The sequence below is a fragment of the Alexandromys fortis genome, unplaced genomic scaffold, assembly GCF_014885135.2.
Source record: "Alexandromys fortis isolate MF-2015 unplaced genomic scaffold, M_Fortis_MF-2015_v1.1 scaffold_82, whole genome shotgun sequence".
NCBI lineage: Eukaryota > Metazoa > Chordata > Mammalia > Rodentia > Cricetidae > Alexandromys > Alexandromys fortis.
In genome coordinates, this window is record NW_026067963.1 from 6,974,788 (window position 1) to 6,988,926 (window position 14,139).

Here is a 14,139-nt window from a genome sequence, read left to right on the forward strand (position 1 = left end):
GGTGGGGAGTGGGAGGCAGGAGAGGAGTCCACGGAGCTGGTTATGGACTGAGGTGAGGCGCCTGGGAAAGCTGTGACAACAGCTGCTCTCTTAGGAGGACGGGGACAGGAGTAATCCACACAGCTACTATTGCCTGTGGAACTGATGTCGTATTTCTTTGAGCTGCATTTATCCACTAGGAAACTCCTTCGGCGGTGACATTTCCTTGAGTCATAATTTTAATACTGCAGTTACATTTTCAGATGAACTTGAAAGGTTGGAGCTCTTTTACGGCTTCCTGTGCGGCTAACGTGGCTAATTATGGCCTGGGGTTTAAATGGCGATGGGCTCTAGTTCTCTACTCAGCAGCTGGGCTGGAATCTAAACAGATAGAGGCGCCTATCGCAGGACCTTTGCCCAGTTATTTTGAGTTTCTGTGATGGATTCAGGAAGGGAGAGGCTTTATCACTAAAGGGTTCTAGAAGGGGAGGGGAAGAGCTAGGGACATGACTCAGTCCATAAAGTGCCTGCCCTGAGAGTATAAGACCTGAGTTCAGATCTCAGCGCCCACAATTAAAACAACAACAAGGAATCTGTGTGTGGTCATGTGCATGAGCCACCCTAGCACAGGAAGGGCAGAAGGGCGAATTCTCAGACATCACTGGCCAGCTAGTCTAGCCAACTGGTGAGCAGGGTCCAGTGTGAGGCTGTGTCTCTAAAGATAAGGTGCAAATGCCAGAGAAGACCTGATGTTGACTTCTGGTGTTACACACACACACACACACTCACACACTCAGAAGAAAACAAGAAAAGAAAGCAAGTTTCAAGTATACTTTATTTCACAGAGACTAAACCACAAAATAATATACCAAGAAATACTTTTGCTTGTGAAATTGTCAGTTCGCACAATTAAATAATATTTGAAGCCGCACCTAAGAATGAGCATAATGAGAACGTAGACTCTGGGGTCAGCGGTCATCCAGCTTGCCCCAGCCTTGGTTTCCTCAAAAATAAATAAGCAGACTCAGTTTTAACTCGGGGCTTAGTCTTAAGGCTAAGACTAAGACGCGTATTTACTACAGGGCCTGGCATATTATCTATGCAATAATTACTATTACCACAATCGTCCTTTCCCTTCTTAAGACTCTTTATCTATCTAGAAACTGTTACGTTTTCTCCCCCTGCTGACCTTCATAATTTTATTCCGGCGTACCTCCTGTGACAGGAAGAGGACAAGGAGCTGGGAGAGCAGCGGCATGCACTTCCACGCTAAGTGTTAGAGCGTGTGTGGGAGCATTCATTAGCAACAGCAGGGCTGCATTTTACAATATCTATGCATTTCTGAATTGTTTAAAAGAAGATCAGTTGATCTCGATCTTCATTTCTAAGAGGTTAAAACTCTTTGCTCTCAGCTTCTCTCTTCCTTCCTGTAACTCCTAGACCCGTACTAGGGGGCGGGGCATGGTGGCACGCACCTGTAATCCCAGCACTTGGGAAGCTGAGGTGGGAGAATGGGAAGTACTGGCCTGCTTGTGTTACAGAGGGAGAGTCTGAATCCAGCCTGAGATCCTGGATGGCGTTTTCCAGGGAGAGGTGAACGAATTGACCCCAGGTGGGGCACCAGGACTGGACAAAGGAATAATTCCCGGGGAGGAATTATTCTCCTCTTCAAGGGTGTAGCCCCTGGGACGTCACCCTTGCTTCATTGGTCGGCCCCACACCCATGAGTATATGAGCAGCAAGAGTCAGACTTACGGTGTTATAAACACAATTAAAAAGGCATGAAAATGGGGTAAAGGGGTAGAGGGTGGGAAACAGAGCTAGGTGTGTATGATCAGAACACACTGTATGCGTGTCTCCTGGTTACATTTTCATTGCATCACACGCTAGAGGAGCCATGGGGAGTGATGGGAATATGATCAGAACGCACTGTATGCATGTCTCCTGGTTACATTTTCAATGTGTCATATGGCCCTGTCAAGTGATTAGCCATGTAACGTCTGCCTTTGTCCACTTAGACTGTTTTGAGATGTTTGCACCATCATGGATTGGAAAGAGGGGTGCACAGGGCCCCAACACTCCTGGTAATTTATAGTTTATAGTAATTGGAGGGAGGAAGAGGCATTTTCTTTAGTGGATAGGCTCTGGGAAGGTGGCCTTGCTCCTGCAACAACACTAATGAAACTCACTGCAGCAGCATAAGAAGAAAAAAAAAAAAAAAAAAAAGGTTTTTTTGAAATGAGAAGAGCGTCTCTTTTAGGAAAGAAAGGTACAGCAGGAATGGAAGGAGAAGAGGAGGGTAAGGGTGGGATTATGTATGAATAGGATCTAAATACATTATGTACATATATTAAAATGTTATAACAAAATCCATTATGTATAATTAATATCTGCTAATAAAAACATTTTTAGAAGGAAATTAATCTGTTCTTTTTCTGGAACCTGCCATCATGGACCATATTCACGCCAAGACTGTGAAGAAGGCAGCCCAGGTCACCATCAAAAAGTACTACTGGTGCCTGGGTAATGACTTTCACACCATCCAGCATGTGTGCCAAGATCACCATTATCTCTAGAAAGAAACTCTGCTAGCAAGCTGTCACCCATCTGATGATGCAGATCCAGACGAGTCCTGGGAGAGGTATCTCTATCCAGCTGCAGGAGAGGGAAGAGGGATAATTCTGTCCCTGAGGTCTCGGTCCTAAATCAGAAGATCACTGAGGTAGATCCCAACACCACAGAAATGCTGAAGCCTCCAGACTCTGCAGGTCACTCAGCCTACAGTTGAGATGAGTTTCAAAACATGATGTTGAGATGTTCGAAACTGTCCTGTAGTATTTTCAACAAACCTGAGGACAATTTTAAGATGTTAAATTGAATGTAGGTCTAAATTGGTTTTCACTCAAGTCTGGCCTAGCAAAACAGTGAGTTCATTGGGGTTACTTCCAGGAGTATGAGTGAGGGGTTGTTCACAAGAACTTGGCTGACTCAAAAGCAGCTGCATCGCCAAAACACCCCACCCCAGCTCAGGAGACAACACACAACAGCATCCTTGGACCTACCTGCACAATCCGCAGACAGCACAGACAGCCAGAAACTCTCCTCTCTGCAGCAATTGTCAGCTATAACGTTGGGGAGGGGCTTGTGAGTCTCCTAACTTCCAGGAGTTTCCTGACCCTAGTGAGTTTGATTTACTTTCTAGGCTTTAGCTGTTTCATTTACTTCCTGAGGCTGACCAACCTTTCTCTTCCCTCCAGAAGGGAACCTTCAACACAAAGGAAATAGTCACACAACACTGAACTACACAAAGAGACTGTGTCTCAGAAGAAGAACCAAGGCCCTGGTTTCTAGGCATAGCCTGACCTTTAAAGATCGTCTAGCCAGCCTTAGTGTGATGGGTATCTGCTTCCCTCCCTGACCTTACAATCCCTAGGAGGAACACACCCTCCCTCCTGTCACTTGATCTTGGAGGAATTGTTGACCATAACGCGTCCCTCTTCATCCCCTCTAGGGGACGTGGGGACATGACTCGGGCCAATTGCATCTTCTTCGACATTTGATTTTTTTTTTTTTTTTTTTTTGGTTTTTCGAGACAGGGTTTCTCTATGGTTTTGGAGCCTGTCCTAGAACTAACTGTTGTGATCATCAACCATAGAAGTGACTTAAGTAGGAACTACCTTACAGGAAGTCAAGCATTTGGAAGAAACTTGGACAAACGTGTTTCATCCTTAAGAACTGCTGGATCCAGTAAAGCCTGAAGTTCGTTTCAGGAATACAGATCAGTAAATTCCCTTGCTGATTTAAGTCACTTTAGAGTTAGGTTTCTGTGAGTTACTCCCAAAAGAATTCAGACTAGTGACACAAACCAGACTGGTAACCACCATAGCCTCTCTTTACTTTTAAGCCTTAGTTGTAAGATGTTCTACATGTTGAAATAAGTGCAATAATTTAGATGAAATCTATTCTTAGACTTGAGGGAATCAGTTTAAGCGACCCTGCCAGGACTTCTTTTATAGTATAATTTATCGGGGCTAATTTACTCAGATTATTTTTTCAAGTTCAGGCTCAAAGCAGATATATTAAAAATATGGGCTTGGGGCTACAGTTGACTCAGTAATTAAAAGTACTTTCTAGTCTTACAGAAGACCCAGGATTGATCCCTGGTACCCATATGGTGACTCACAATCACCTCTCTCCAGTTTCCGGGGGATCCAATGCCTTCTTTTGGCCTCTGTGGGTACCAAGTACACAAGTAGCGACAGACATGCATTCATGAACATAATTTGTACACATAAAATAAAAATGTTTTTATAAAATAAACCTACAAAAACAATGCACATAATGTGTTTGTTTTTGTTTTTCGAGATAGGGTCTCACTATGTATCAATATGTAGACCAGGCTGACTTCAGACTCACAGAAATCTGCCTACCTCTGCCTCCCAAGTGCTGGAATTAAAGGCGTGCACCACTACACGTGGCTCACTCATATAATCTTGAATGATACTAGTAATAATAACTACAAGCATGCATAGCTAGTGTACCCTCATAGGCACCACAAATTGAATTCCATTGATACATTCTTTGGCATTTTATCATTTAAAAGCTTAGACTCAGGAAGGCCTCCCAATGCCAGACAGTTCTTAATAAATAGAATCATAACTAGAACTCAGTTCTTCCAAACGTCAAACTTCTTCACACTGTATCAAATAGTCTCTGAGTTGCAGATGACATATGCAAGTAACTGAAGAGAAAGTTAACACTGTTTTCTTCATCTTATAGAGGAAAGACTACTAAAATATAGAGTTTAAATCCCAGATGAGGGCAGGGTGGTGGTGACGCATGTCTTTAATAGCAGCACTCAGTGGAGTGAAGGCAGAGGTAGGCAGATCTCTGAGTTCAAGGCTAACCTGGTCTACAGAGTGAGTTCCAGGACTGTAAATGGAGGTTTCTCTTCTGCTCACCAGTTCCCAAATAATCACTCTGAGGCTTACTATTAATTACAAATTAATAATATTAATTAAAGTTAAAAATAAGCTCAGGCTTATTATTAACTAGCTCTTATAACTTAAATTAACCCGTTTCTATTCTATATCTTACCATGAGGCTCATGGCTTGTTACCTCACATCTTGCTTCTCCAGCAGCTGCTGGCGTCTTCCAGACTCCACCCTCTTTTTTCCTGTATCTTTGCTTGGATTTCCCGCCTAGCTATATTCTGCCTGACTATTGGCCAAATCAACTTCTTTATTAAACAATGGTAATAAAACATATTCATAGCATACAGAGGGGTATTCCCACATCACAGGACAGCCAGGACTGTTATGTAGAGAAACCTAGTGTCAGGAAACCAAACCAAAACGAAACAAAACAAAAAATCCTATATGAGAATCAAAACAGAAAGAAAGTAGAAACTTTGGGCCATACCTCTAATCAATGTCAACATGAACTCTCTAATAATCTTTGAACACTATGAGCCAGTGACCTCGGCAGACAATTTACAGTTTGAATGTACTAAGTTGTCTAATCCTAAAAAGATCCCATCTGTATAAGCACCCATGTCCTTCCCTACAGATGCAGACACCAAGAGACAGAAAATCTGTTTCATTTCCAAGGTCATCTACCCACAGAGTGCTTGGGTAGGAGAAAGATGCAAGAATGTTGTTGCCTCCCTCTTCCTAGGCTCTGCACAGTCTGCTCTGAACGTGGTGCTGTGTAGACCATACAGAACCATGATTGCCAGGCAATGGTGACACACACCTTTAATCTCAGCACTTGGGAGGCAGAGGCAGGTGGCTCTCTGAGTTCAAGGCCAACCTGGTCTACAGAGCTAGTTCTGGGACAGCCAGGACTACACAGAGAAATCCTGTCTTGAAAAAAAAAAAAATGAAACCAGAAACCATGATGCTTTTGCAGCTGCTTCTCTTGATATTCCTTTTTCTAAAAACACAGAGAACAGCCGTTCTATCTTTGGTGGAAAAGACTCTTGGCTGGTGGAGTAAGGTCATAGCATGGATACAATCACCCTCCCTCTAATGAACAGAAAACTTTCTGGAGAAGTAGGGTTTAAAGAGCCTGGAAAAGAAAGGTAGAAGCTGTAGTCACAGTATTTGAAAGTGTTCTTTTTGATGGTATTTCTAAGTGAAGAAAGTATATATTCTCAGATTTGAAAGGTTGCTGACCCATTTTTAAAAACCCACTGGCAGAAAGAACAAAGTATTTATTAAAAAAAAAAGAAATTCTAAAAACATGCACTGGTAGCTGGAGAGCTGGCTCAATGCTGAAGGGTTTGCAGTGAAAGTCTGGCGATCTGAGTTCAATCCCCAGAATCCATGGCAGAGTGGAAGAACTGATCCCTGCTGGTTGTCCTCTGACTTCCACACATGTGCATGCACTTACACACACACACACACACACACAAATTAAAAAAAAAAACAAACACTGGGAGAGACTCATTGGAAACATAAAATGCCAGTTATCTTGACCTTGAAGAAGAAAAAAGTTATAATTAGGTAAAAGCCAGTGGTCTCACAGGCAAGCGATGGCCAACGGTCACCCTCAGGAGTCACTGCCATCCTGAGATGATCAGGACATTATGGCAAGCCCTCCACACACTTAATCAAGAGAACTTTCCGCGCTAAATTTTCATTATTTTATTCAGTCATGTATTGTATATTTGCCCCAAACGCTTAAGCGCATGCCCCCGGCTCTTGGGAAATGACTGCATGTCGTCATGGCCTTTTCACTCATCTATGGCATCATCGCTTTTAAAATCCAGATTTCACGTATTAGAAAAAAAACATTCAGGATTTTTCTTTCTGAGAAAACTATAGACCGCTTCACAAACTTGTGGCAGCCTCTTGGCTTGGGGTCATGCTGTTCTCCTTCAATTTCAGTGGGTGTATGTGTAGCTGGAATGAACACTACAGGGCTCTTTGCTGTGCACTAGGAGCTACGCAAAATGGGTCACACGGGACATTCGTTTCCATTTTACAAAGTGCTCCCCAGGATCAAATCCTCCCCTCCACACTGCTTCCTCCAAGCAGACCCTCAGTGCTGGAAAGGAAAGCTCATTTCCTCCTTCCTCTGTCAAGGGATAAGACGCTACATGGTAGAACTTGATGTTTCTCACCACAGCCAAGACTTCCTTGAGCCGGTGTAAGCAGAACGCGGCAGGTTGTGAGAATTATGACCAAGCAAGGACTGGCAGCAGGCTGTGCAAGCCCTCAGGTCTTTTCCCTCGTCCCTTGGGGTGACTGGGCGTCATTCTTCTCTGGCAGAACTATGTTTCCCAAGGCAGCACAGTAAGATCTGCCGTGTATCCGCTTAAGAGAGCAGCCAGAACTTACTGCTGGAATCTTCAGGCTCCCACACTTGATTCTGTCAGTATGGAGCTGTACAGATGGGATGTTGGGGGGGCTTTCTGGTATTCCCGAGTGTGTTGTAGGGGGAAAAAGAGAAAATACAACAGCCCTTACATGCACCCAGCTGTTGTCTACAGCGTCTTTATTTCCTCAGATTAAAGTTACAGCAGAATTCATGGCCTAAAATATGTTTTAAGTTGTTGATAAGGTTCTGCCATCTTACCAATCTCATTACCCACACTCTTATTCTGTAGAAATTTATGGACCAAAAATCTGAAATTACTAATGTTTTTAGTTACACAGGTAGAAGAGTCAAAATATCTTCTATATGTTTATTAGTCTTTTATATTTCTTTTTTTGAGAACTATTGGTGCTTTTTTGCTCATTTTTCTGATTCCACTTTTAGTGCAGTTATGATTTATGTACATGAATTTTATATATTAATTTCACATAAAAGAATATACTCTGGTTCCTTTGGGACATTTTTCATTTTGAAGCATAAATTCTCTTTCTCTTGAAATTCATCCCCCTGGAAATCTTTCATACAAAAATACTTTTAAGGTTCACCAGGGACATTCATTGTCGAATTTTAATGGCAAGTGGAAACAATTTAAGTAGGCATTAGCTGAACGCTAGTGAGATCATAGTTCAGCCCTTCTGTGGGAGGGAGTGCAGCCATTACATAGAAGGCACTCTCTGTCATATGGAGAAATGTCTAGATAGCAAGTGGAAAAAGGCAGCTCAGAATGATGGGTAGAGTGGTCTCTCGTTGGTATAAATGTGTTGTTTTAATTTTTGTAAAGGTTAATACTTATATATTTTTCTTTTCTTTTTTTTATCTATTTATTTATTTATTTTTGGTTTTTCGAGACAGGGTTTCTCTATAGCTTTGGAGCCTGTCCTGAACTAGCTCTTGTAGACCAGGCTGGCCTCGAACTTACAGAGATCCTCCTGCCTCTGCCTCCCCGGTGCTGGGATTAAAGGCGTGTGCCACCACTGCCCGGCTTTTTTCTTTTTTCACAAGCCATCTTAGACTTACAGAGAATCACAATAACAGAAGCCACATACCCACCACATAGCTCTAGAAATAAAGCCCGGAAAACATGGATGATGCTTCCAATGTAACCTTTGCCCATATTCCCTCTTTGCCACAGATACCAAAATCTGGGTCTGGTTCTTTTCTATTCCCAAGGTGTCACAATTTTAATAAATATACAACATGGAACTTTTATGTGAGCTTCAGATGTTTGGCTTTCAGTAAATATTATTTCATTTGTTTGGTTTGTTTTAGGGCGTTGGATTCTCAAGAACTGGAGTTACAGACTGTGAGCTGCCATGTGTGTGCTGGAAATTGGGCATGGGTCCTCTCTAAGAACAAAAGTGCTCTTAACCTCCCAGTGGTCTCTCAAATCCCCAGCACTGTTGTTTTCGTTGTTTCATTTTGTTTGTTTTGGTTTATTTTTAGTTTGGTTTGGTTTATTGAGACAGGGTTTCTCTGTGTAGCTTTGGAACCTGTCCTGGAACTCACTCTGTAGACCAGGCTGGCCTGAACTCCGCCTGCCTCTGTCTCAGAAGTGCTGGGATCAAAGGAGTGTGCCACCACCACCAGTTTTTTTTTTTTCTCCCAGCATTGTGTTTTTAATGTAACCATGCTAACGTGAACAATAGGTCTTTCCTCTCACTGCTACTTAGTATCCGGTTTGCAAAGATTCTGCAGTTCACTTGCCTCTTGTTTCACTGACTTGGATATTTCTTGCATCCTAAACTTCTGAACTTGGGTCTATCAGCATTCCCGGACTCATCTCTTTTGTCCTGAACTTCCTCTAGAGTATGTTTCTAAAAGAAGAAGCAGGCAAGAGTTGTTTTCATAAATAATGACACCAATCATAATCCCACTGATGCTATATGATCAATGATACATGTTTGTTTGGGTTTTTTTTATTGTTGTTGTTTGACTTTTTCCAAACACAGTTTCTCTGTGCAACCCTGACCTGGAACTAGCTTGATAGACTAGGCTGGCTTCGAACTCACAGAGATACATTTACCTCAGTCTCCCAAGAGCTGGAATTATGGATTATGGTGGCTACATGAGATTCTTTTTTAAGGATTTATTTTTACTTATGTAATGTGTATGTTCCTGATGTGTATGTTCCTGCATGGGTTTATGTGTATCATCTACATACAGGTAACCATGGAGGCCAGAAGCGGATAGTAGGCCCTGTAACTGGGGTTACAAGTGATGGGAGCCACCAGATGCAGGTGCAGGGGACAGATCTCAGATCCTCTGCAAGAGCAGTATCTTTTTTTTTTAATATTTATTTATTTATTATTTATTTATTATGTATACAGTATTCTATCTGCGTGTATGCCTGCAGGCCAGAAGAGGGCACCAGACCTCATTACAGATGGTTGTGAGCCACCATGTGGTTGCTGGGAATTGAACTCAGGACCTTTGGAAGAGCAGCAATGCCCTTAACCACTGAGCCATCTCTCCAGCCCAGCAGTATCTTTTCCTAACCACTGAGCCTTCTCTCCAGGCCTGATACACAAAAGTCTATTGCTTAAAAAAAAAAAAAAAAAAGTTTCCACACAGAAAGTAGACATTATTTTCTAATTTATTTTTTCACTAAATTCTAATGTACATTGTTAATTTTGGAGCCCGTTGTGTACTGTGTGCTAAGGACCTAGACTACTTTACAAATGAGCAGTTGTCACACTGCCATTTGCTGATAAAGTGGGTCCTTCGCTGCTCACTTTCCAGTCTTCTCTTTCTCACTCGGTGATTCGTCATCGTCTAGCTGAATTTCATGTCATTTTATGGAATTCACCTCAATAATTCACTGGGATTTTACTATACTTATACAATGATTTGAACTAGCTCTTATAGACCAGGCTGGCCTCAGACTCACAGAGATCCACCTGACTCTGCCTCCCAAGTTCTGGGATTAAAGGCGTGCGCCACCACCACCTGGCCTAATGCACTTTTTATATCTCGAACTTCTTACTGTATGAAGTTCCACAGGCTTGGCTGCTGGCATCCAGCTTGCCTCATACTTCAGGATCTTTATGCAAAATGGGCCTGTATCTCTTCCCTGTACCCTAAGCTTTCTTTATTGATTTTTTTTTTCTCTAAGAAACATTTGTTCGTGTATGATGTTCCCTCCTGTCAAAACTCTGAACCCTTCCAACCTGATGTAGAGAGAGGATCAGAAAAGCAAAAGGTAAGAAGAGCAGCAGCCACAGCAGGGTCACTGCTCTCAGTGTCTGTAGCTCTCAGACTGAGAAAGTAGGGAAGACAAATGAACAAATGCTGGTGTCTCAACAGCTTAAGAATCCAGTGCAGGGGCTGGAGAGATGGCTCAGTGGTTAGAACACCTGTTCCTCTTACAGAGGACCTGGGTTCGATTCGTTTTACAAACGAAAAAGTGTTTGTAATTCCAGTTCTAAAGGACCCAGTGCCTACTTCTGGCCTCCAGGCACGCACACGGCATACAGACATGTAGGTAGGTGTAACACCCGGTTTTGGTGTTACACCCTCGGTACAGTTCGCGCGCGACTGTACTGAACGCGAGTCCGGGCAAGGACCTGGAGATTAAACAAAAGAGACAGAGACCAGGGTCATTCGATAGGAGATCAAGCGAATGCCGTTTACTCAGACTTGGGGAAGCCCTTATCTACCTCACTGCAGCACAAAGATCTCTCCGCCCAGGCAGGTGGGAAATTACAATACTAACAATGAAGAAGATTCTCTGCAGCTAACCACCAGGCGGGGCAGGGATAGCACGGAAACACACAGGAAGCTTAGTTAACTGATTATAAACTGTCCCCGCCAATGCACCCCAGGAATAAGGGAGACCAGGGCCCTACAGGTAGGCAAACACTTACTCATGCACTTTAATAAATGAGTAAATGAAGAACATTTTAAAAAATAGAAGGCACAGTGCAGCCAGACACACAGCAGCATAGTCTGGTGAGGGAAGAGCGCATCCTCCTCACTAGCAATGGGTCCTCCACGGGAACGTTTTTTTACTGTCTCCAGACTTACACACGCGTCACTTCCTGTAACTCCGCAATAGATGGCATGATCTCTATGTCGTCATTCAGGACAGAAGCCTTGGAGGTTCAACGCAGATAACAATAACACAGGTAGAAATTGAGTGTCAGACTGGCAGCTTAACCTCCTGGTCGACCCCGTTCACCACCCTTTCTAGAATAAACACACCCGCTTCCGTGACTATCTTTACTTTTTGGAGACAGGTCTAACATATGCAAGGCTGATGTCATACAATAGACTATGTAGCCAGTGCTGACCTCAAACTTCTGACCCTCCTCCCCTTTGGGGAGCTGCGATTACAGGTGTGCACCACCGTGACCAGTTTATCCCTGCTGGGGTCAAACCCAGGGCTTTGTGTATGTAGGCAAGCACTCTAGCAACTGAGCCATGTCCTCAGCCCTATAACATAATCTCAAAATGCACATAGACCTGTGAACATGACTCGGTGACAGAGCACTTAATAGCATTCATGAAGCCCTGGTTTCAGGCCCCAGAATTGTAAACAAAGAAAGATTTTTAAATGCATATAAATTTGAACACCTTAACCTTTTTCTTTCCTTCCTCCTTTCTTTCTTTTTTGTTTGTTTGTTTGTTTTTCTGGACATGGTCTGTAACTCGCTCTGTAGACCAGTCTGGCCTCAAACTCAGAGATCCAGGGGAGGTGGGGGAAAGGAATGGGAGGCCAGGAGGGAAAGGAAACGGTGGTCAGGATGTAAAATAAATGAGTAAATTTAATTAATAATAGTTTAAACAATACGAAAACAGCTCACAGATATCCGCCTGCCTCTGCCTGGCTAACCCTCTTCTATTCAGCAGCTCCCAAGCTAGCCTCCACTTTGCTACACAGCTGCAGTTGGTTTCCAACTTCTGACCTTCTTGCTTCTACCACCTAAGTGTAGGACATTTGTCATTTTTAAGTTAATATTGATGACCATGTCAATCACATTGTGAATCAGATCGTATTTATTTTACAAACCTGAACCTCCGTACCATTAAATATAACTCCCTGTACCTGTCCCAGCCCCACCCTGGAAACCAGCTCTCTACTCTACTTTGTTTCCAGGATAATGACTACGATGGAACCATACAGTATTGTCTCCTTGTAAGTGACAGTTTTTATTCAGTTTGCCTCAAGTTTCATCCATATTATATCCAAAGACAGGACTTCCTCTTTCTGTGTGTTTGTTTGTTTGTTTTGTTTTGGATACGGGATCTCATCACATAGCTGAGACTAGTCCAAACTCTAGAGTCCAAGCAATTCCTCTGCTTCAGTCTCTCAAGTAGCTGGACTACCTGGATGCTTCTGTTTCCTTTTGAGGTTGAATAATATTTGTTTGCAAGTATATATTCCATTTGGCTTCTCCATTTATCCATCCTTGGACAACTGGGTCATGTCAGCAGCTAGAAACAATCCTACCATAAACACGGGTGTGTAAGTATCTCCTTAAGATCTCGCTTTCAAATCTTTTGGATAAATGCTCAGAAGTGGGATTGTTAGATCATATGGTGATTCTATTTTTAGCTTCTGGAGAAATTGTGTTCACTTTTAAACAAATAGCCCCATCCCCGTGGTCTCTCCTATGATACGTTAACAGGCTGCATGCTGCCTTCCCTCTAATTAAAATGAAAATAGCAGTCAGGCTCATATATAACCATTAAACTATGTTTAAACTTCCTACTTAAGATGCATCAATTACACTGTTGGCAGCTGCAGACGCTTCCATTTCCTCCCAGTCTCGGCTAACAAGCTGTTCTTCACATTTAACAACCCCTTCTCTCGATATCAGGGTCAAGGGAACACTAGTCATAGGACAGGAGGCCCCGGGTCCCAATGAATGAGACGGGGGGGGGGGGCAGCATGTAATAGGCACTCAATAAATGACCAACGCATGAACGCAAGACCGTGTTGCTGAGTGTGGTTTGGATGGTTGTCATTCTTCTTGTTCCAGCAAGCAGGAAGTAGCACAGATGGTATTCAGTGGCATGAGTGTTGCCAAAATGATGACACCATGCCTAAGACACATCCAGACTAAAGCTCTGCTGCTGTGATGTCATCACACCAACCAGGAGGAACATTAGAGCTTGGGAACACAGAGAATGTGAACGGTAAAGTCCTACTGGGTTGATGGGATTATGTCCAGGGAAAGAAAAGCCAAGAGAGTCGGCTACAGGGGCTGGTCAGCATTTCCCTTCTCTCCAGCTCTAGCAGTGTGGACCCTTGGGAAGATCACTGGAAGCAAAGCCATCATCGCCCCAAAGGGAAGAGCCCTTCCTAACCAGATTGGTGCATGCAGGCTGGTTGGAGCCTTCTGAGGGGATGGGGGGATATTGAGAAAGAAAGGATTCCACACACCTGGTGTGGTTACAGTCTCTTAGGAAAAGCGAGGTCTCCTGTCGGTCCCTACAGCTTGGGACATGAACAATCTTCAGACATAAAGTAGGAGGGAATAGGATTAAACTGTATCAATAAAAATTAAATTTCCAGCTCCCACGTGGCAGCTCCCAGTCACCTGGAACTCTAATTCCAGGGGAATCCAATGCCCTCTTCTTGACCTCTTCAGGCACCAGGGACACGGTATACAGATATACATGCAGTCAAAACACACAAACACATAAAATAAATCTGAAAAAATTTAAATTCAGATTTAATTTAAAAAAAAACACATAGATTTAGAAAGGGTGTAGGCCCTGGAACAGCACACTCTGGGAAATTATACTGTAGTATATGTGGTATGTCTACATAGTCA

The 14,139-nt window shown here is 43.1% G+C and overlaps 1 pseudogene; it reads left to right on the plus strand.

Annotated features, from left to right (window-relative positions):
• Positions 1-431: 431 nt before the first annotated feature.
• On the plus strand, positions 432-2,880 carry LOC126508435 (40S ribosomal protein S17-like; annotated as a pseudogene).
• Positions 2,881-14,139: the final 11,259 nt, after the last annotated feature.